This window comes from Zophobas morio, unplaced genomic scaffold, assembly GCF_036711695.1.
Source record: "Zophobas morio isolate AGI-343-1 ecotype UQ-CSIRO unplaced genomic scaffold, CSIRO_AGI_Zmor_V1 ptg000023l, whole genome shotgun sequence".
Classification (NCBI taxonomy): Eukaryota; Metazoa; Arthropoda; class Insecta; order Coleoptera; family Tenebrionidae; genus Zophobas; species Zophobas morio.
The window spans coordinates 8,696,983-8,718,317 of NW_026972128.1; the positions used below are offsets into that span (position 1 = coordinate 8,696,983).

Below are 21,335 nucleotides of genomic sequence, written 5' to 3' on the forward strand. Positions count from 1 at the left end.
GGCAAACCACAAACTTTCGTATGCACTACCGTATAACACCAACTTACGTGGTGTCAAACGTACTGACTCAGTTCGAAAGTAATCTTTAAAACGTGCGGGTCAATGGCGACGCGGCTTTTGGTGACTACTATGAGTATACATTTTTTGTGCCAGTGACCAGTTTGGATACAAAAAAACGTCTCTACGGCCACAAGGTGACTTCCCTATCAATGCTTGTTTGTTTATCGTCGTTGATAACACGATCTCTTATTCAAAAGTGCTTTGTGAATGGCAATTTTTTCGAAAAATTCAGTGTTCTGGATATTATTTGATGCAACAGATGTGTGCATAGCGAAATAGCGGTACTAAACGCTTATTCTCAGCGCTGTTATTTCGTGGTGTTTTCTTGCATCGTCGTTTTCTAGAAAAACGACTCAACGGTTGTTATGGACATTTTGTCTATACCGAAGTGAATCTACCAGCGTCCTTAGTTACCCATACACGACTTCATTAGTTTATTATTTGTTCGATAAAATTATCTTCGCCGGTTAGTTTAATGCACGACTGAGTTAATTACGACCAATTTTGCTATTTGTTGACTTCATAATTAAGTTGGCCGTTTTAAAATGTTCTAAGATAACGTCCAAGACCCATTAATAACAGTTGACCAAGTTTTGCCGAAATTTTTCCCTAGTATGATTTATGTAAATTCTTTTTTAATTGTCAATGAACCAAATTGGTGTTTCTGCCAGACTTTTTCATTTTTAATGTATTAGAAATATAGTGTAGTATTATTTGGGTCGACGAAGACCATTGACCTGGAGTTTGCAGCATAATGTTTCCAAAAAACCAAAAACATTGGACGTTGATGTGTTTAACTCAAGCACAGTTTGTGGTCGTTAATACGCCAATACTGCCTTGGTTTATTGCCGTATATGTTTTTGCGTTCTACATTTTTTGAAAAAATTGGAATATGCAACATGTGTCGATCTTTTTGTTATTATAATGTATGGGTGCGTAGTAAGGTGTCTATGAGTCCGTAATACTTTATTAAATTGTGCAATAACAAACTTAATGTATACAAGATAATACATATTTAATTTTTAAAGTTTCAAGAAGTGATCTTTTAGAGATTATTATTACTTGAAGATGGGGTGTTTTTCGGTTTTTAAAAAGTGTTGTGATGAATATACTTTTTTATTTAAACTTCGTTTAATAAACAAAACGATTATTCAGCTGTCTCTGTTTACAACCAAGTTTGTTAATAAAACCCAAAAAAGCGTGATCGTAACTTCCGATGAAGTGCGATTCGAAATAGATGTCACCAGGGAATGAACAGACCGCCAACTGTCAAATCAGTCAAAAACGTGCAGTTATTTATCACGGTCTCCTTCGACGCCAAATTTCATTAATCACCTAATGTATTAATTTAAATACTACATTGATATTCGCAGTGGTGAAATATTAACAAAGATTAGTTTGTCACATACCTAATAAATTTGTTATATTTTATTTTTTTCACGCAACATCAAATAATTTATCCCGAAAATCACAAGGAGATAGCGCTTCATAACAAAACCCTAATAATGCGACTACCAACAACGATAATAAACCAAAACTTTTGTGTTTACAACATTTAACTAAAGCAGTTTCAAACCTAATGACTCACTTCGAAAGTAATTTTTAAACTCGTGAGTCAATCGGCGACTGCTGCAAGTACACATTTTTGTGACCAGCACACACAAAAAGCGTCGCCACGATAAGAAAATGTCCGATCGTTTGTTATCGTGGTGATAAGACGTCTGTGGAAATTGATCTGGGTCTTTGTCGTCGATAGATTGCCGGACGCGTATTCAAAACAGATGAAGCGCGATGTGAATGCCAAGTTTTTCGAAAAATTTAGAGCGAAACGACAGTTCGAAGTGTTTTATGGAACAACTGCATACACGACAAAATTGCGCCGATGTTTTATTGGTCTTTCTATTTTCTTTTCCTAGAAAAACAATTGAACGATTGCCATAGGTAACTGCCTGTAACGAAATAAATATCCCGCGCACACCAGCGACCTTAGTTGCCCATACAAGACTTACTAGTTCGATAAAATGATCTTCAGCTGTTATTTTAATACACGAATAGCTAATTACGACCAGTTTTCCCCCTTCTTACATGTGTAATTAAATTCTCCGTTTCAAATGTGTTGACTGTTGAGATATCGTAAACACTACCGTAATAATAAAAGTAAAAGTCTGTCCAGGTTGTCTCCTATTCTTTTACATTTACCAGTATATAACTGCGCTTTCTTTCTTTAATAGGGGTTATAATATAATTAAGTCACCTCTCTGGTACTATATACCGCACAAATTCGCATTTTTGACGCAGTAGATGTGTCTGATACCATTTGGGTCGATTAAAGCCATTGACCCATTTTGTGGAAGACCATAAAAGTTTCAAAATAGTAAAATTGAAAAATATTCACTGATTAATGCACAACGTGGAGGGTCATAAATTCATAATTGCTAAAGTTTCGTTGCATTATTGCCCTATATTTTTTGAGCTGAAGGTTTTAGAAAATTGTGAAAAATAATTAAGCGTGTGTCGATGTATTGTTTTGTACGTTACGTAGGATGGAAAAAGTCTGAAAGTTTATAGCGCGTTATTAACTTATTGTGCAATAATATCTCTGAATAACAAGCATATTTAAGTATTTTTGAAGGTGTAAAATTTGATTTTGATAAATAGTCGTTCCAGTTTATTGCTTATGCGGTAGACAAAATAGACTCGTTAATTGTAGTCCGGTAAAGATATAATTGTTGCAATTAACGTACAAAATAAAAAAAAAATTAATGATGAATGCAGTCTAAATATAATAACAACGTGATTTGCCAGAAATTATGATAGAATTGTCATCGTATTTTATTGTAGATCATTTATACGTGACGGTGAGTCATAACTAACTGGTCTTGAATGAAGACGAAAACGTGGCAACAAGTGACTTGTGAAAACAAAAGCGGATGTCGTGGATTGATACACCCAACCTTTATTTTGCCAGTTCTATTAGATTACCACGAACGTAAAATAAAAACTTAGTTCTAAAAAGTACACTTATTAACAAGACATAAAAAGGAATGACTGAAGTGGTTTAGCTGAACCCCAAAAAGCAACTAGTTTTTGTGAAGGTCTTCACGATTAGAAATATTCAAACACGTGCACGATTTTTATTGTCGGAATAGATTTCTGAATCGTCGATTTTTTCGCATTTATATAACAAATTTTATTTTCAAAGTACTTTTACGAACTTCAATAAATACAATTATATGAGCATAGAGAACTCGTTACGTACTAAGAAATTATAAACACTAGCAAACACATAAAAAAACGATAAAAAAGCAATAAAATTATTACATTTAAAATACAATTATAAGACCTGTGTTATACATTTAGTCTGTTATGTTTTTGTGAGGTTACATGTACATAGATATGATAGTCGCTCGCTTCGCTCGCTCCTTAATCTGATTAACCCTATCACCCCTAGAAAATTACTACATTCGAATATTTTATTTATAGAATTATGATCGTTCTTCAAATTTATTGACTCTTCCAATTAATCTATTTGTAGTATTTCTAGAAATACTTTGCTTAGTTTATGGTTGAAGTCGAAACGCAGCTCGCTTCGCTTACTAAACGACTCTCTACAGCGACACCGTCCTGATATTATGTAAATGTCGTTTGTAAATAAAACCAACGGTTAATTATGACCTCTAAACCACAATTTGTTATTGAAAAAGGAACATTGTTTTAAAAGAGTAATATTTAATTCGCAATAGTAAATGAACAAGGCACAATGCTGATTCATTCAACTGCATACGACTTCTAGGTCATGTTTTATAAGTAAATCAGTAGGAGGGATTAGTGAAGAATAATTTACAGCAACAGCAATTTCCTAAGTTGTGATTAGACTTTTTATATTTGATATAATGATCTATCTAATTCATATTTTTGGTATAAACTCGTGAAGTACCACTTTGCGATGATATTAACTAAATCACTTCGGAGTACAACGACCCACATGGCAACTAAATTTAAAATTAAACAAGACATGCGAGTGGCGATGCAAAATGACGTTGCAGCTACAAGAGGTGTTTTCTTAAACAAAAACCTCGCATGTTTATTTTTTGCGGATAAGCCGGTCTTTCAGTCGATCTTGATCTTTCTCGTCGGTCGATCGCTGGACTCGTATTCAAAGCGGATGAAACGAGAATGTCGATTTCGAAAAATACCCAGTGAAACGACTGTCCTAAATGTTATTTTATGTAACAGCTGCATGCACGGCGAAATAGCTGTACTAAACATTCATTCTCGCTGCTGTTCTCTCCTTGTGTCTTCCTACATCTCCGCTTTTTCTAGAACAACAGTTTGAAGAGTTTCCGCAGATAATTATTGCTTATGACGAACTAAATTCTCTCGTTTGTTATTTGTTCGCTAAAATGATTTTCACCGATTGCGTTAATGCACGAGTAAGTTAATTACGAGCAATTTCGTTCTTATACTACTTCCATAACCCAGTTTCTTCTTTCAAGTGGTTTAATAATAAAAGTCGACTTGTTTAATTCTAGCCCGTATTTTCCCCACGTATTAATAAAGTTTACGCTCTTTTGTCATGGTGGAGGTTTTCTTATAAACAAGTTGTGTTAAAGAAATGGGGTGTGGAGCTAAGAGTATAATACAACTTGCCACTATTAAACTAAATTATTCATTGACAAGGGTAGTGAAGGAGTCAAAGTCGTAAAACCACTATATTCCTTGACACACTATACGTGACGCTGTGCGTGTGTGGTACATCAAGACAACTTGAAGCAACCTATGAAAACTAAAGTCCCATTGTGCGGTACCAAACATTCGTTCTCATCGTTGATTTTCCATTGTGCCTTCCTACATATCCGATTTTTCTAAAAAAACAATTGAAGGATTGTCAGAGATAATTGCCAATGACGAGGTAAATTACCTGCGTCCATATTTACGCACACATGGCTTCATTAGTTTATGATTTGTTAGTTAAAATAACCTCCTGCTTTCACCGATTATTTTAATGCATGAGTAAGTTAATTATGACCAATTTCCTTCGATGATAATAAATCTATAACTACGTTTCTTCATTCAAATGTATGTAAATGTTTCAACACAACATAAAACACCACAACCAATAAAAGAAGAAGGTCGTCCACGTTTATCCCGTGATATTTTTTTGCACTTGGCGGCGAACTCGCCTCTTTTCTTTCCATCAGGCAGCAAGAAATTACCATTAAGACCATAATCATTAAACTCCCTTTTGTGTTTTATTGTTTGATAAGTCTGCGATAAGATATAACTTCCTTTTGTAAAATGTCTTAATTAATTATGTGTGAAGTTTACCTAACTTATGGCTACTTAGTCCAGATGTAGTATAGTATACAACGAATGCAAAAATTCGAAATTCATGCAAATAATGAGCTGTAGATACTTATTTATGTGTGTTTATGAGTGAGGTCATTGACTGTTTCGTTGGAAATTGGAAATTATAAACTTTTCAAAAAAGAAAAACCCCAAAACACAATGCCGACTTTTTGCTGTTCTAAATCTGAATTAAATTTGTGTTAAAGGTTTCTGTATTTGTTGTTGAATGTACGGGGGGTGTTCGGGAAGTAACGGGACTGATGTAAAAATTGAAAAACTGTATTTTCATGGTGTGTAACCTATGTTGGAATTGTTAAACCCATGCCAGATGCTAATTCGAGCTAAACACAAAACCTTAGTGAAAAGTTGACCTAGCTGGCAAGCTAAACGATATGCGGTGCAACTCGGTCTACAAAAGCGTCTTAAATTGCGTTTTCGAGCAAAATTTACAACGGTGGTCAGATACAACCTTCAAATGATAAACCATTACCGCCACAAAAAGCGGTTTATTGAGGTACAGCTTTATAGTTTATTGGGACTGAATCGTGGTTTCTTCATTTGTAAACTTTACAAAAAAGATGGAAAATATGAACTAAGTTTGTCCGTTTCGAAAAACACGCAGCAGAAATTGTTGCAATAATGAGTCTCTGGAGAGTTTATGTGTTTACTTACTCCAAGTGTTTAGCATGTCATTATCATAAGAATTTGAAGGCGCTTATTGAAACGGGGGCTTCTATTATATACACTTATACTCAGAACATTGTTTTTGTTTGTACATTTTAATTTTGTATTGGATGACAGATTAGTGATGATTGGGTTGGTCTTGTTAATTTTCCGCGGAAATGTAGAGGTGGTGTTTGAGAGAATTGAGGCCCACAAAAAATAAATGGCAGGAGTTTTCAGTATTTGAAAAAGTTTAATTGATTCTGCCTGCTACTGATATAGTATTATTTAGGGTTTGTTTAGACCATTAAACGATTACACAACGCTGTAAAGACAAGACTACTACACAAGAGTGAAAAGGAAACAACTAAGCAATTACAGTAGTATTTCTAGAAATATATTTGAAACTAGAATTATCACTTTTGTTGTTCTCACAATACCATTATGAGTGTATTTATGTCCCCTTGTGAGAATATTAAAAGTGATTAACTCTATTTCCAAATATTTCTAGAAATACTTTAAACCTTTTTTCACGGTTCATAGTTAATTGTATGTACTGCACAGGGTTGTAAAAGTATCAGTTTCAGTCAATACCTCCTAAGTAAGTATCTTTGGTATACAATCAACGCCGGTAATACTTATTTTAAGAAATGTAGTATTTATTCATTAGTGGAATAAGAACTTCCCCGTGTTATTGTTAGCAAAGTTTAAACTTGTAAAAAACCTAGATAGTTTGAAAGTGAATTTTTGTTAGTGTTTCATTTTATAGATTCTGGAAATATTATTCGAATGTTCGAAGAAATGAAGCCGAAAGTAACTTATTGAAGTCGAAATCTACAAAAAAATATCTTTCGGTAATTTTTGAAGATTATAAAAAATTTTAATTTGAAGATGAATTTTTAATGGCGTAAATCGCCACTTTTCCATTTATCTATTTTGGAAAAATTGTTTGAATTTTCCAAGAAGTGGATACTTAAACAACCTCTACAAGTCGAAATTTACAAGAAAATGTTTTAAGAAATTTTGCAAAAGTGCGCCAAAACGGTCAAAAAATTCAGTTTGAAAATGAATTTTTCTTGTCCCGAAAAAGTCATTTTTCATTTCATGAATTCGGGACAAATTTTTAGAATTTTTGTTACCCAAAAATCATCAAAAATTTCTGGGAATTAAAGTATTAATTAATTAATGATTGCGGACCAAGATTTTCAAAAACTCGGTGTAAAAATATTTTTTTTTGATTTCGAAAATTCCCATTTTTAATTTTTTCGATTTTGGAAAAATTGTTGGAATTTTTCTAAGAAATGAAGGTGAAAATAACGTCTACAACTCGAAATCTACAAGAAACTGTCATTCAGTAATTTTCTAAGATTACTCAAAATTTTCGAAAAATTTGGCTTGAACATGAAGTTTAAATTTCAAAAAATTTTTGTTTTTCATTTTATCGAGTCTTGGAATTTTCGAAGAAGTGAATTCGAAAATGACTTCTACAAGTCGAAATCTAGAAGGAAATGTCTTTCGGTAATTTAAACCGGTCAAAATATTTGGGGACGGGGGTTAAAAAAATTGAGATTTTTGAAAAGTTACTCAAAAAATTGATTCAAAAAACAAAGGATGTTAACCGTCCCGGTACAAGAAAAAATTCGTTTTGACTTTAACATTGAATTTCCTAAGTATTTATCTCGAAAACTGTCGCTCTTGTTTTTCTACTGATGAAACCGAAATTAACTTCTACAAGTTGAAATGTATAAGAAAATGTCTCTAGGTAATTCTCAAAGAGTGGTCGAAAAATACCCAAAAACTCACATTGAAAATTGAGATTTTCGAAAACTTGCCAAAAAAAGCTCAAAAAATTTAGCCATGTAGATCTCGACGAGTTGAGCAGACCTAACGTGTTAATTGCCACCTTTCATTTTATCGATTCTGGAAAAATTGTTTAAATTTTTAAGAAATAAAGCTAAAACTAATTTCTACAAGTCGACATCAACCAAAAAGTCATCAAAAAAAAAATCAAAAAATTTATTGAAAAATTGAGATTTTTGAATAAGTTCTTAACAATCCTGAAAACATTCTAGAACAGCATGAAGTTGAATTTTTTAAATATCTTGAAACTGGCGCTTTTCATTTTATCGATTTCAGTGGAATTGTTATAATTTTAGCAAGGTGTTGTAAAACTGTTCTAATTACGATATCTGGTATGTTTATATTTGTGTTTCTGTATTCGTCCGTCACACAGGTATGAAATGACCACACTTCTTATCATTTTAGGAACGGAGACGTAAATACAATGTGTCTGACGAAGACAGAAGTAAAAGCATCGTTTTACATCTTGCCAAAATTAAAAGAATTTTACTATACTACACCATCATTTGTCTAATAATTTCAGATTATGACATTTTCGTAGCTGTTTGTGCAATCGTAATGACTTAAGCCTCAATGTCTCTTGGATACCTCAAGTATACAAGGTGTTTTCTATTTCTCAAAGCCATCACTCCTTGTTCTAAGAATTTTCATGATACTTCTAACTGGTAAAATTTTACTAGTGAAAAATTTAGACAAAATTTCGTATGTTTTTTGTTAATAATAGTCGTTATGTCCATCTGAATTTATCTGGTATCTCCTAATACGGCAAAATTGTCAGTTATAAATTATACACCTGATGGTGAGTCATGATTATATATTAAATATTACTACATTTACATGACGCAAGGACTGTAACATAAGCACACCTCGTCGTTGAAACCATGAATGAAGAATTTGTATCAGTAGCAACTAAATCATTTGTCAGTTTGAAGAAACACCTTTCTAATTTAAAATCATTCTTATTTTAAGTTTCCATGTTTGAATGTATCGGAGACGTACTTTCTATTAGTCGTGAAAACTATTATTGTCAAACCATATTTCTAATATTCTTAACTAGGTATGTTCTTTGTTTAATTAAAACCAATTCTCCGGAAACTATTGGATCTCTTATTTTCTCAATAGTACCGTATTATAGTATAAAAAATAATTTCAGCAACCGATTGGCGGATGGTTTAATTAGTATGCAGTACATTAACATTTATGGATATTAGTAGATCTGGATTTTTCAGAGTAAACAATATTTCCGTAGAAAATATAAGCCCATGCGTGACTCATGTGAAAAACAAGGGGGAAGTTATTTATTTTATGAATTTGTTTCAGTAAAATGAGGAGGTGGTGAGGTTATTGTCTGTTTCCCCGAACTTTGTATGTAATACTAATAAACAAGTAGAAGTAGAGAACAAATTGCTGGTTTTTATACAGTGTCGTTACATGTTGTGGTCAGTTTTTTATTCAGTCAAAAATTTATAAAATTGAGCATAATGTAGAAATTGCTTCAAAGTTGTTACCTGACTACATTGAATATAATTTTGAAAATTAAAATGATCGGATTAACTGTCTTACATTTATGTTGTCCGTAACAAGCACCACTTCGTTTAGAGAATTAATCCGTGTTACTAACTCAGTGCCCGTGGTCTACTGCAGCCTTAATTTGGCGCTTGTATGGTGTAGGTATTTAATGAAACACGTTTTAGTGAGCTTAATTTTGGTCTAGTTGTGGGCTAGTAATTTGTTAATCACAAAATAATTTTTCGGTAAATTATATACTCCTAATATTGTAACCGTCTCGCAAGTAGTGTAGCGAAACAACCAGAACACAATAATTAAAATGTACCAATTTTCTTTCGCTAATTTCGTATGATTGTGCTACAATGAATTTTGCTTCTCTCGAGTACGGCAATTTCCAACTCCTCCCTGAATAATAAATCTCAAAAAGAATGAAAATACAATCTCCCGACTTCTGAAGAACCTAATTCAACGACATTAATTGAAGTAACAGTAAAAGCAATTGTATGTACATTTGCAGAAACAGGAAGCCTGGTAACTACATTAACAATAACACTATCATTTTAACGAGTTCATATTCTTTAATTGCCCCTAATCGGCTTTGTCGGTTCCGACTAATCGAGGAAATGCATTCTGATAAGGAGATAAAGGGGCCAAAATCGCACAACTGCGAAAATACTTTCTTTCGGGTAGTCTTAGCATCAAAACTTGTGTCTTGCGAATTTATGCCAACTTTGATCTTTCGTGAAATTCTTGTAATTATTTCGTTCAACTTGGGTAAGTTTGTCGCCCGCAATTAAACAAAGGTCGCCCCTAGCTTAACATTTATTTGTTAAAAAAAAAAACTACCTTTCAAGTGGTAATAAGGGCGTCAGTGAGTCTCGAATTGTTTTTCCCAATTAAAACACAAAGAGAAGAGCGCAACAAGAGGCATTATAAATTTAAAACGTGTTCAGCAAATAAAGAAATCGATACAAATGAATAGAGCTCTCAGTGTTCCCCCACCGGCGGCCATTCTGTGTTAAAGGACCATAAGAATTGATGTTTCGTTACTTCGTGCTATTTGTTATACCATTCGATACTTCGCGATGTGTACTATTTATTACTAACAAGATATTGAGTACAGCAGACTATATAAACGTACGAGTAGTAACATTTGTTTTCTTAGTGTGGTACTACATTATACAACTACAATGAAAAAGTTACTAATGAACATTATTCCAAAAAATGAGGTAACTGTGTATTGTTCTCTCACAACTTAGAATTCCAAATTTAACTAAATAAATTTTCGGTGTTTTACATCTCCACGGTCATCTTAAAGTGCACGTAAAATTTCGAGGTAATCGGTCCATTAGTTTTGATCTTACTTAAGCTCCAGTGGACGTACAAGTACAAGACAGACTCAAACGGAAAACTTCCACTTTTCTATTTTAAGCAGCTGGGAAACGTTAAGAAAACATGAAGGTATACACTCGTTAATGTTATGACAATTCGTTCCCAAGCCACTAGCCGCGATGTTGGTCACAAAATGTAAAAATATAATCGTTTGGTTTCTAGATTCGGTTCTGCGATGGTGTTACAGTGAACATCAACTTACAATCACTTCCCAAAAAGGTAAACTTTGTAGTTTCTGAAGTACATTTACTTTTAGTAAGAATACTGTTCTTGTATCCTAATAAAATTTTACAACCTGAAAGTTAAAAGCCAAGTCCATAATCTGTAAAACCATAAATTCCAAATCCTCAGTCGAAGCTTGTCGGTGGACAAATGGTTTATTTATCGTGTTTATGGTGTTTAAGTCGGTATGTAGTTGACTTGTAACACCATTAAATTATATTGTCTTAGATGTAATCGAATGAATTTCTGACGACTATTTTTCTGAATACAAGCCTGAAAGTTGCGCGGATTTTAAAACGGTAGGAGTGACGGTAGGTACACGTGTCGTCTGTGAAGATCCCTACCAGGAAGGTTGTTTGACTATTGTTGGTCCAACTGACACTAATAGGATCATAAATTTTGCTACTACACAAAAATAGTGTCTTTACAATACTTTAGTGTTGATCTCAGGGTAAGATGAAAGGGGATATTTTTGAGAGCAATTAAAACTACGATAATGATTCTTTGACACCTCCCAGCAATCAAGTATGATCCTGGCATTCGACTTTCGTTTTTGGTATTTGGCACCGCCCACTTTTACAGCAATATTTAATGCCCCCCATAAACGTGTGTCAGTTTGACAGCTTGACCAGCATATGGTAGGGTTGTATTACAACATAGGGAGAAATATCTCGGGCTCAATTAACACTATAATATTTTTGATGTCACTTTGTATACTGTCAACATGTCTTTACATTTTTTACCACACGACAATATCTTCATTAGTAAGCGAACATCCGAGGCAGGTGATAGGGTATATAAATAGTCATAGTAGAAATTTTGGAAAAAGTTTCAAAATTTCGATACTTTAAGAAATGTTTCATTATATTTGCAGAAATCTTTAAATTTTGATAATTGACTTGAAATTATTTTGAAAATTGAGAATTAAAACTTTCAGAAATAACTGGTTTCTCGATCTTTTCACTGTCTGCTTTATTTCTTTGAATACATCGCTGAATTCCCCAGTTGTTTAACGATAAAAAACCTCATTTGTTCTAATCTTCTGTACACAAGAATATTTCTTGCGCCGGATTCAGCTACTTGAATCTCGACGACTACTTTAATATTCATTATTTAACATTTTCGGCATTCTACAAACAACAAAAATTCCCGGGGCTCCCCATCAGTTTTTACCACGTTGTGTATTCGAAAAATGGAGAATCCCGACCCCGCTACATTGCATAACCATTGCAAGGTTGTCGGCGTGGATATTTTTAATGCATTTCTATGCGTTTAAACACTCGACATTAACGCATAGATAAAAATAACTCTGGTAGCTTTGAGTTATAGATTTATTAAATTGGCATGTTTCATGATAGCACCTAATAAAAATTCAAGGTTAGACGGCAAGTCAATGTTTCCTATATTTTTAAATTGAGAATGTTGCTTCAACCTTTGTCTCATCACGGATGACAATCAGAATAACGCGAAAATAAAAATAAATGTGAAGTAGGGGCGGGGGAGCCGATGGAATGCTGCTATAAATTTAAGGATGCTGTCAGCGGGAGTGGAGCACCTTTTGCTGGGCTTTTTAAAAATACAGTTGGGCTAGTTTCCCTTCCAAATTGCTCCATATGGTTGTGCCCCTCTCTACAAACGAAAAAAGTAAAATGCTTTCACTGAAATCATATATTTGGCCGATGGGTGGGTTGGCTGCTGGGCTCATTATGTACCAGTTCTCTGCATTTTTAGGTAGGAACCTATCATGAAAGGAGATTCAGTGGCGTAACTGGCGGGCACAAGGTGTTGTATTATGGAGAAGGGGACAAGAGTTTATAGTTTATTTATTCTCGTTGTGTGACGTTTGTAATTTTTTAATTCGCGACACAGAATTAAGCTCTCCGTTAAACTAACGACGTAATTACGGCGACAGATGAGAACTGTAAAGTTGGTGTGTAATTAATTAATTGTTGCGGGTTTAATTCATCTGTTGGAAATCAAAATTAGTCTATAAAGTGTTTTATTAATTAGGAAGGTGAACAAATTCAGCAAATTTATTAAGTTATTATGTATAAGAATATTCGTAATGTTGAGTAAAAAATATTTTAGAATATCAGTGAACTGGTGCACACAAATTGCGAGACTGAATTATGTTACTGTTGTTACGTAAATGTAGCACATTTTGCGTAATTAATAAGAAATGATGTTGGCAGAATGTTATACTCAGTTATAAAATAATATAAATTGTGAAAATACTCGTTCAGACGACCTATTTACTTATGTGTTAAAAACCTTGTTAAACAAATAGTCTGGGTAGTTAAAACTTTCATCAAACATCCGAAAAAATGTGTTGTGCTTTATTTGACTTCATTGGAATAAACTTGTCGATGTTGTTTGATAAGCAACATTCATGGGGTGATTTTTTTCTGAATATGAGAAAATAGGTCCCCGTTTCTGTCAAACTGTCATCTGTGTCGATTTTTATTATACAAATATGTAACATATTCCTGTACTGGTTTATGGATCTGTCTTGAGTTTTTAAACATTTGACGTTTTTGTGAACAATTTAATGACCGTTAGCTATAGTACATCTATGTATAAGTTTTACAGAAATGGAAAATAACTTCTCGAAGGTGTTCATTATTTTTCCATTGACTTGGCATTTGTGCAGTGTTGAAAATGTGTAACAAATTCGTTAAACGTTTCGAATCCAAATTAAGAGCGGCTATTTATTTACCGTGTCCTTGTAAATGCGTGAACAACTCGTCTACCGAATTGAACAAATGAATTTGCTGTCATTAACCGTGCGGTTGTCTTAAATCAAGAATAGTCCATTGTTAGCGCGTAATGTTGTCTAAATTCGCGTAGGTGTTTCGTCGAATTGTGATTTAATTATTAGATATGTGTAGAAAAAACTGGTTTGTAAAAAGTCGAAGCTGCGCGTAATCAAGGCTACTTTTTAGTCGGTCGGAATCTGCGGAATAATTGCGCAAACCTATTATTTCCAAGACGTGCAATTTGTTAAAAACAGATTCGTCACCTGGCCGATCCTCCAGTTACGTTTCGACAACGATCGAAGACCCGATACAGAAAACGTCTACTCGTGATGAAATTCTTACGTCTTCCGTCTTTCTCTCTCCCGCTGGACCATACATATTTATACTTTTTACGGGCGGCATCCGTCGATAATTCCTCGCATGGGTCATTCGGTTCTTCGAGAACCGACCAACGTTCCATTCTTTCCTACATCCATCCGTCCAAATGTCAAACAGCGGCAGCAGCTGCTCCTCATTGGAAGAGAAGAAAGCTGCCATATTCGTTAATACGTGTAGGTTGCCCGGAGATCGCTCTCTCATTCTCTTGGTTTACCTGATGGTTTTATGCTAATCATTCAGGGCCGAACTGGCCATTGAGGCTACCGGATTCACCGTCTGTATTACTAGCGTCCACGTTTCTAGTTTGTAACAAATGGAATGAAAATACTGAAATTTCAAACGTAAACTCCACGAAGGTTAGGTAAACGAAACCGTGTTACTTTAATATAAAAATTTTGTTATGACATTGTAAAAAATTATGTTAAATCCACAGGAAAACGTAGTTCCCACAGATTTTATATTCCGGGAAAGTTGTAACGTAAAGTTGCACGAATTGCACTAAAAGACTAGATGGCGCCACGGTTGATGATTTATGCGGTTATCACCCTGGTTGTTAAACTAAAAATTGGATTTGTTGGCGGAATTAGGATGCGTTTTTCTCATAATTCTGCTTTGTGTGTTGCAATAAAATTTTGAAAATGGCTTTAAGATAAACAAAGGAAACGATGCTCTACAAGAATACTCTTTATAAACATTTATACTGCGAATCGGAAAATAGTCGAAAAATGAAGGCAACAAATATTTCTCATTTATTTTGATTTTGGACGTCCACTTCTGTTTATTAATTACTTGATGGCAACCAAAGCTAGCAAAACTATGTTCTTACGATGACGGCATTAGGAACACTGGTTTTGAGATGTAAATTTAATGCTTATTAAAACACCGTTGTTGCTAGAATGATAAGTATTACTATGAAGCTGTTTAGAATTTATTTAATCAATTAGCTGTTTGAAATGGATGTTGACTTTAATATTAGTGCCTAACAATTTTGACCGAATATCTATCTAATAACGAAATCACGTGGTATACCTAAACTGACCATTTTTTTTTTTAGTCAAAACGGGACGTCCATACATACTACTAATAAAATATATAGAATATAGATATACCATACATACATAACATAACATACCCCAGTGGGAAGGTTAACAATAAAAATAAACAGAACTTTTTAATCTTCTTTCTTTATTTTATGTTCACAAAAATTAAAAATATTTTTAGTATTATAAGTAGTTATGAAAAATAAGAAGCAATCACCAGCTTCATTAAAGTAAAGCACCATTTATGTGACAGTAATTATTAAATTGCAACATAATGTTATATTTTTAGTCGTATTTATATTTCTGGGAGGAACAAATTTGCTTTATAATATTGATGGTGACGCGCGGTTTTAGAAAACGGGACAATTTTGCGTCCCAGATCATTATATGGGGACAACGGGACAGGTGGTCCAATAAAGGGACAGTCCCGTTCAAAACGGGACGTCTGGTCACTTTAGGTATACCTAATCATATCGTCAGATGATACTGTTGTAGCAAATACATCTATACTATCAAAATATTAGTATTTCTTGTACAATTTTACTTTATGGTCCATCCAGTAAATTGCTAATTTAATTTTTCGACATTTCATAACCCCTAAAGTATGAAAAATTAGGTCTCCTACTTTTTCGTGTTGAAAATATTAGCTTTTTCCCATGAACACGCTACAACTTCCATGAAGTAGCGTAGCTGGGGTTAAAATGTGTTCAGGTAACGCTATTGCAGTGGGTCGATGTGCACCGGCTCTTGAAGTTAGTCCGATCCTGGTAATCACGTGAATATAGTAGGATTGCGACATTTACTCGTTTCATAAAAGCTGCACACAATTTTTCCAGCTTCCGGCTAAGTAAATAACTGGCTGTGCTCGAACCACTTTTTTAATGAAGGATGAAAGGGAATCGGTTAGTAACCCGGTCTAACCGTGGTGATTGGGTCTTTTTCATTTTTCTCCTCTAAAATTTGGAATTTGTTTTAGCGACAATTCGTTGTCGTCGTAATTGTTTGTTTGCAAATTTCGTTTTATTGCATTCTTTTCGTCTTCGTTGCGCCGGATCCGATCTTTGGAGATTTTATGGTCTCCGCATTCAGGAGGCATTTTAATATATAAATAACCGGCGTGGAATAAAGATTGCTGGAAATCAGTATTTTTATAAGCCATTACTGGTTTGGATTATGATTATACCGGATTATACGTTGTTCTTTGAGGCGATACCGCTTCGCAAAAGATATCGATGTCGTTTGTAACTTATACGATCAAGTAATGTAATTCATTAATTCCTTAAGTAGTTCCGTGCCGGATTTAATTTATGGTTTTGTTAAGATTCTACTTTACTGTGGATCGAAGACACATGCCTTTGATTCGAGTTAAATTTGAATTAGGAATCCTTAAATTGCCTATCTTAAATTGGTTAGATTTGTAATTAATTTAATTGGGCTCATTTTAAATGCGTTTAATTGGGGTTGTTAAGGAACCGGGACTAAGCAGGTTGATATCTCGTTAGGTGTAATGTTAATTAGAATGTTTATAAAAACTATAAAGTTTAGCAGCTATAAAATAGCTGTGTAATAATAAATTTTAAATTTGTAAACAAGAGTTATTTGTTTCAGTTTAATTGACCTTGATCAGATGCTATTAAGGTGTTAAAGTTTTTGATTCAACTTGTTCCCGGAATTTACTCATTGGGATCTCAACATAAGGTATCCGGATTCTGCTTAGTTCCAAGAGCTCATAATTGTGATGTCGAAGTACATTTTGCAGCTTAAGTGTATAAAGTATTGTATATAACTCTTGTAAAACTCGTCCTTTTAGTCTCAAACTGATGTTCGTTTCAACTTTTCGGTTTGGATGAGCGATTTTCACGGCTCGAATAAAATGACTCAGTTTTATATAAAACAGTTTCGTATTAGATTTATACGTTTCTGAAAGAATATTGGAAATTCAGACCTTAAAACTACGACTTTTTTTTGTTGCTACTTGAGTTTCAATTTTCCCTGTATTTTCGATTATTATATTATGAAGTATGGTTGGATTATGTCGGAAAATGTTTATTAATTGCGTAGAGGAAAATGATGGTGCTGAAGTTCTCTTAATATATGCAATTATTACATAATACATAATATTCTGAAAAAAAAAAATACCTACACAGCACGTCGTAAAATTTCCTTTTTTAATTGATCCTTACACAAATATTTAGAAATAAATTTACAGAATGTAGAAACAGAGAAAGTATGACATCACACAAATTTGAATAAAATCTCACTAAAATACTTTATTCCAATTTAGTATCACATATAAAAACACAAAAAGCAGACGTCGCGCTTCCATTTCCTGCGATGATTTCAGTTTATCAATTAATTATTATCATGAATGTTTAAGAACTAGCTTGATTATAAAAACGAAAACAACGCTACACTTTTTGTGCGAAATTACAAAAAAAATTCTTCTATTTTGTTTTTTACTTCCGGAGCCTAAGCTTTAAAAGGAACTATCATACATTGGTATTTTTATTTATCAAATCATATAGATTTATCTCATTTTTTTCGAAAATTGAGAGTACAGTAATGTTCCGCCCGCCCATATTCAATAATAATAAAGTACACAAGACTAAATAGGTATTTTTCATTACTATTTGCACTTATCATATAGATATAGACTCGGCGAGTCACCACAAAAAGATAAGTATTAAGATTGATTGCAAGCAAGAAGAAACAATTTAATTTACGTAGACGTTATTTTATACAGCGCAATTACGACGTGGCTAAAACACGGAACATAAAAGTTTAATGTCCAAAAAACCGAAGATTCAAAAAGGTTACACATACAATGTTGTCATACTACGTGTTGGTAATTACGATAGCGCTAACAGTCTTTGGTTATTAATGGGACATTTTATGAAATTATCATATAAATGCAAAGTAAAAGTACTCCACAAGGTATATTTAGCTACTACAGATGTAACAAGCATGAACCAACATATCGATAAAATCTGTCAATAAAAATATCCAAGTACACCTCATATAAAACAAACGCTTATCTCTCAATTTGCAAACAAAAATAAAATTTACCCAAGTTTCTCGAAACCTATTTAGTCAGTATAATAGTGATAATAGTGCTATCACGTCGTACGTTTTTTAATTGCACCATTTCAATTGCAAGCAGGTAAATCAGCCTTGATTAGGAAATAAAACCATATTTGCTGCCCAAAATCAGATTGGTTTAGAGTGAATTTAATTAGTGGCGATTTAGGTCCGGCTCGAATGAATAATGAATGTTGCCCAATAAAACAAACAGATGGACTAGTGTTAGACCGTGTCCGATGCATTGTCTTTTCAGAATCAATAAACTGCCGCGAGGAATACTATTCCGTCATTCTTTAATCCAAATAATGGAACGAAAAACCTAAAATCACATCATCGCCGAATGAGAAGGACTCGACGTGTAAATTTACATTGCCATGAATCATCGTCGGTGAGTAACGTTCTTTCCTGCTCGTGTTTCAAGTTCTTGTGGTTTTTTCTAATCGCGTGTTAGTGGAATACGTCCAGTAGTTGGGATTAACTGCATTATTTGAATTATTATTTTTTCCCTTGTTGGAGGTTTCAATAGAAATAACACAGTTTGCTGGACAAATATTGACCTAGCGTTTTGAACCGTAATAAAATATAGGATTGTAGAGGGCCCGGATCTCTATTTTTCGACTCCCAATTTTATCCTATCGTTTTATCGGCAAAATAAATTAAACTCTAATTGGTTCCAAATTAACTTTATTGCTGTTTTTATAACCACTGCTTTTAATCGTATGTCTTATTCATTAAGAGATGCTTCCTTCGAGAGTTGTCGGAATTACAGTTGTAATTTGTATGCAAATATTGATGCTTCTTCAAAGCGTTACTAAAAACTCGATTGTCTAGCTGTGATTTATCGAAGTACTATTTGTTGAGTGCTACCGGAATAGCAAATAAACTAATTAAAATCAATTTCCTCGAACCGCTGGTTCAGTCACGTGCTGTATCGATTTCTGAATTATTTATTTTGAGAGTATAATTTTAACTGAATTTAGCTCGCGATGTTGCCAAATTGTGGATTTGCATAGCGTGTTAGTTAATAAATTATTGCAGCTTTCGTGACGAACGTGACAATAAGTAATTTGTATTGATCGATTTTTTTCATTTAATTAATATTAAAACCCTGGAAGAAGGTGGAGGTCAGTCGCCTTGAAGGGGTGCTTAAGCAGTGAAAAATTGAAACCCCTTTGCTATAAAAATCAATTGCTATATTGTATACTGCTTCTGGACTAACCCTAATTAAACTAATTGGAGTTTCGTGGCGCAAACCAATAACAAATGACCTAGGGACACAAATTAACATTTCATTATTATTATAGACGTCTTTGTAAAGGGTGCGCTTTTGTTCTCATTACTTATTTATTAATTTAGAATCGATGACTACGTTAAGGCTTAGTACATTTTTAATGCAATTCCATCACCTTTATTACTGGACTGAAGAATCGCTGTTTTATTACTGATATCGAAGCTTCTTTTAATTTTTAATGCAAAAGTTCTGTTATTTCATATCAGAATAAGTAGCAATAATTAATGAAAATTAGAGGTATTTATTATTACCACTTTTATTGTAATTGCCCTTTTTGGTGTTTTGTGCTTCATTAGAAAAACGATGTACCTACATTGTATATAATAAATCGTACCCACAATTACATATATGGAAATAATGAAAATTGCATGAAGTTGACTTTTTCGTTTTTTAAAATTATCTGATTTACAATTGCTTTTTGGGGCTATTTTGGCTTTTTTTCTCATCACTCCACCCATAAATTATGCAAATTGTGGGTTGGTCCCCTTGGACCGAGTTCCGCCTTATTTTTACCGCCCAAATTCGACTTAAGCGTTACCAATTAAGTAATTGATTGCAAGTTGCACAGTGAAAGCGATGCAGTTGGATTTAGATGAAAAGCCTCTATTAGACACAATTATTAAAGCAGACTATTTTTAGCCCTCGATGTTATTTTTATCGCCACTTTCCTATTGTTAGTGTGTGTAGTTACGATCTGATGGACGGTATGCCATCGCACGTAATCTTGATAAAAAAATGATTGTAAGCAGGCTCTGAATAGCACGTATTATCTTTACGTGATTAAAGTGTCCGATAAGTGATTGAAGTGTGCATGATACGACGACATTTTTTCAAGCCACTTGAATGAATAAATTTGTCAAAGAAACACGGAAGAACGGAATTTTAGTGGCTTTCACTTTCAGAAAATTACGATAATTGGTTTTAAACTTGGAGCTATGAAAATTACATGTTATTAGTGGCTTGGATTTGAGGTTAATTGAAAAAATATATTAATAAGAGTTTTTGATGGAATTTATTTATTAGATAAGACAAACTTTTTATTTTGTACATCATGTGAAACAAGAGCAAAAGAAGATGATCATTTTGAAAGACCAAGGTGAACAATTTTATTCGTAAATGTACCTAATGAGTTAATAACATAAGGAAGTATTGACTGCATCAGGTTCCTAAATCAATCTCACTTAGGTTAGTTGTTTACTGATTGTTGTAAATGATGCCGTTGGAAACCTATTTGTAGAAAGACTTCATTGCAAAGTGTATGCAATTAAGTCATAAAACCCATTGTTCCAACACAGAATAAGGACATTATACTGTATTTCAATTACGAAGTGGTTTCATTTTTCGAATTTAATTTTTCTTCAAGTCGTAATAATCCGTAAACTGAATTGTATTGTGTCGATTGTTTAACAACCCTTTAACCATGAAAAATAGATAAACTTAAATTAACAACTTTTCAGAAACGTTGTGAGAGCATATTAACAAAGTCTCGTTGATTTAATCAAATATGTAAGTTAAAAGAGATTTATTTATTTTGTACATTTTTTAATTTTAAGCGAGTTTATCTGAAAAATTTACCTGAAAAATACACATAAAATCAAACTTGGTTTCGAAAAATATAGCTAGTACTATTATTCAGGTGTAATTAAATTCGAGAATTGGAATGAATGTCCACGGCTGCGTGCCAACTTGTTGAATATACAAACAAGTAAATAGAATACAAGAATTATACAAATC

General features: G+C 33.4%; 1 protein-coding gene across 14 annotated transcripts in view; it reads left to right on the forward strand.

Moving 5' to 3' along the window:
* The window catches only part of LOC135134660 (bromodomain adjacent to zinc finger domain protein 2B-like), a 99,984-nt gene that overhangs the window by 2,854 nt on the left and 75,795 nt on the right, over positions 1–21,335 (forward strand). Inside the window, exons 1-2 of one of the 14 annotated variants that reach the window (XM_064063397.1) lie at positions 18,359–18,389; positions 18,564–18,698. The exons of 11 other annotated variants lie outside the window; for them this stretch is intronic. The gene's annotated coding sequence lies outside the window, so the exon portion shown is untranslated. Of the gene's footprint in view, positions 1–137; positions 195–18,358; positions 18,390–18,563; positions 18,699–21,335 lie in introns of those variants that run through there. 2 more of the 14 variants (XM_064063398.1, XM_064063400.1) reach the window with 2 other exon arrangements.